The sequence below is a fragment of the Nicotiana tomentosiformis genome, chromosome 9 (genome assembly GCF_000390325.3).
Source record: "Nicotiana tomentosiformis chromosome 9, ASM39032v3, whole genome shotgun sequence".
Classification (NCBI taxonomy): Eukaryota; Viridiplantae; Streptophyta; class Magnoliopsida; order Solanales; family Solanaceae; genus Nicotiana; species Nicotiana tomentosiformis.
The window spans coordinates 73908930-73911797 of NC_090820.1; the positions used below are offsets into that span (position 1 = coordinate 73908930).

Here is a 2868-nt window from a genome sequence, read left to right on the forward strand (position 1 = left end):
AAAAAAAATCAAAAAAATATTGGTCATTTTTATATTTTTAGCTTTTAGTTGCAAATTAGTAATTTTCTTTCATTAGTCTTAAGTTAATTAATTACTTTTATGCTAGAAATAGACAATTAATTTAATTTTACAAATTAGATTTGATGTAGGACTTAGTTTAAGATTTTAATTAATATTATTAAGCTAAAAATCAAGAAGAAGAAAAAAAAAAGAAGAAGAAAGAAAGCTTGCTTAATTCCAGATTGGGCAACAACCATTTTCAGTGGCCCAATTGCCCCAAAAGTCCTTCCAGCCCAACACCTTTTTTCCCTACCCAGCTTCTGACCCGCCCTGAACCCATGACCCGCCCCATCTCCCTCTCTAAATCCTAGCCACCCACTAACTTTAATCCAACAGCTCACCTTTTTTCCTCACACCAAATATAAACCAAATATAACACAACCCCTAATCCTAAAAGTAACTAACCCAACCGCATCTCCTCAACTCCCCACCTCGGTCCGGCGCTACAACACGCCCAAACTCGCCGGAATCAGGCGAGTTAACTCGCAAACTCGTGCACATGGTCCCTCCTCATCTCCTTTCTCCACGTCACTCTAATCCTAACAGATTTCTGACAAAACGGAATTATTCTTTTCGGATTTTACGCACTCCCTCTTATTTTTCTGTCAGAGTTATGCTCTTTTGGTGAAAATAGGAAACATGTGGGGCGTAGGATCGAGTCACACTCGATCTACTCCTTACATCTGTCTTATCTCGCCTAACCGAGATTGTTTTTTGGATTTTTGGGGGTGATTTTCGGATTCCTTGGCATCCAAGGAGAGAAGGTTCGAGTGAAGTTATAAATAGGAAGGATTTTCAGTCATAGAGGAGGGGATTTCTTTTTAGGGCAGAAATTTTGAGAAAAATTAGGGAGTGCTCTTCTTCTTCTCGATTGGCCTCTACGGTTTTCTTTTAAGTTTAAGTGTCAAAAAATACAAAAAAAAGAAAAAAAAAAGTTAAAAGGCCACTGCATCGTTTCAGTAGTTTTTTCTGAGTTTCACTTGATTCTGGGCTAAATTCGAAAGTTATTCCTTCTGTACTGCTGCTGTTTATGCTGCTCTGTTAAACTTGGCTTCATACCTGGTTTTCTGACCTTTATTTGGTCCCTTATTTGTTGTTTCCTGCCACTAGGTATGTACAAATTTGCCTATTAGCTTCCTGTTGCAATTATGAATAAGTTCGGATTATCTGATGTTGTTTGTGTCTGATCTCCTTACTATGTTTCACTACAATTGCTTCCGTGTAAATTTCTGGTTTTGATTATTCATTTGAACTAAATATGGTGATTCAAGTTATTTTTGACTAGTTTACACAACTACTCAATGTCATTGTGTAGGTTTAATATCACAGATTCATCATTGTTTTGATTTACAAGTTTTATATGTTAAAATCATCTCATAATGAGTTTATTGTTTAGTGTATGATGGTTTATTCTTTGAAAATTAGTGGTTCATAATCAAAATGATATCTATACTAATAGATTAATCAAACGTGTTGCCTAGCCATTTAGCTGTTATGCATGACAGAGCCGATTAATAAGAGTAGCCCAGTGGCTATTTTCTTATAAATCAGAGGTCTGTCCGAAGGAACGGGAGGCGTATGATTCAAGAATAGCAATGGTCGTGCAAGATATTGTGAATGGAATCATGGAATGCGTTGAACTAGCTTTAGATTGTTGAAATTTGTAATCTCAATCCCAAGCTCAGTTACTGTACATGATTGTTAAATTCTTGACCCCATGCCTTCATGAAATATACATAGTTGTCGATAATGAATTGTATTTGTTTACTTGAAAATTTTCATTATTATTGACAAAATCAGCGTATAGATCCATATGTCTTTGAGTTCATATACTTGGGTTTCAATTTACGTATGCCTCCACTGGAGAAATCAATTAGTAGAATTTATACTCTTTTACTCCGAGACCATGGGATGTATTCATATATGGCCAGATTATGAATTTAAGATGAGCAAAGGCCAACATCTGGAACATGTTGGCCAAAATGATGAGAACTTTCTTTAAGTTAATATTAGTAAATACATGCAGCTGGCTCCAATTTTAGCAGAATGCTTAACCATTGTCAAACATTTCCAAACAATTTAGATGCGGTTAATATTACTCATTTCCCTTAGCAAATTTACATTCATTTTTCACAAAATCCATATCCATAATCATGACTTCCACAATAATCTCAAAGAAGTTTAGGAAAATAATTCAAATAATCGTAGCAATGTCTTAGGCGCGCATTTAATCGACTGTCGTAATTGTGTACACGTTCGCGTGACATGACTATGATTTTCAAAAAATAAATCAAAGTACGTGTTCGCGCGACTTTGGCCAACAATCTTAGTAAAGTGTCATTAATTGTGTACACGTACGCGTGACATGATTTTTGGCGCACTAAACAAATGGATTCACACACACGTGGTTCTTTTTCAAGATAATTCCATAATGCCATAATCAAGTAATTTAAAAGTGGTAAAAGGTAAAATGCACATGGGTTCTAAAATACGTAATTAAATAATTTAATTAAGCCATGTATAATTAAAGCGACCGTGTTAAAACTACGGAATCCGGAAGTGCCTAACACCTTCTCCCGGGTTAACAGAATTCCTTACCCGGTCTTCTGGTTTTCGCAGACTTTAAACAGAGTCAAAATTCCTCGATTTGGGATTTAAAATAAATCGGTGACTTGGGACACCATAAATTATACCAAGTGGCGTCTCTGATTAAATAAATAATCTCATTTCGATTAATGTCACATTAATTGAAAAAACTCCCCTATCCCCTCGGGAAAAAGGAGGTGTGACAATGACCACAACCAATTC

At 35.7% G+C, this 2868-nt stretch overlaps 1 long non-coding RNA gene across 1 annotated transcript; it reads left to right on the forward strand.

The window, feature by feature from the left end:
• Positions 1–431: 431 nt before the first annotated feature.
• Positions 432–1856, forward strand: LOC138899399 (uncharacterized). The gene is made up of 2 exons (XR_011410922.1): positions 432–1170; positions 1542–1856. It is a non-coding gene; the product is annotated as an uncharacterized lncRNA (long non-coding RNA).
• Positions 1857–2868: the final 1012 nt, after the last annotated feature.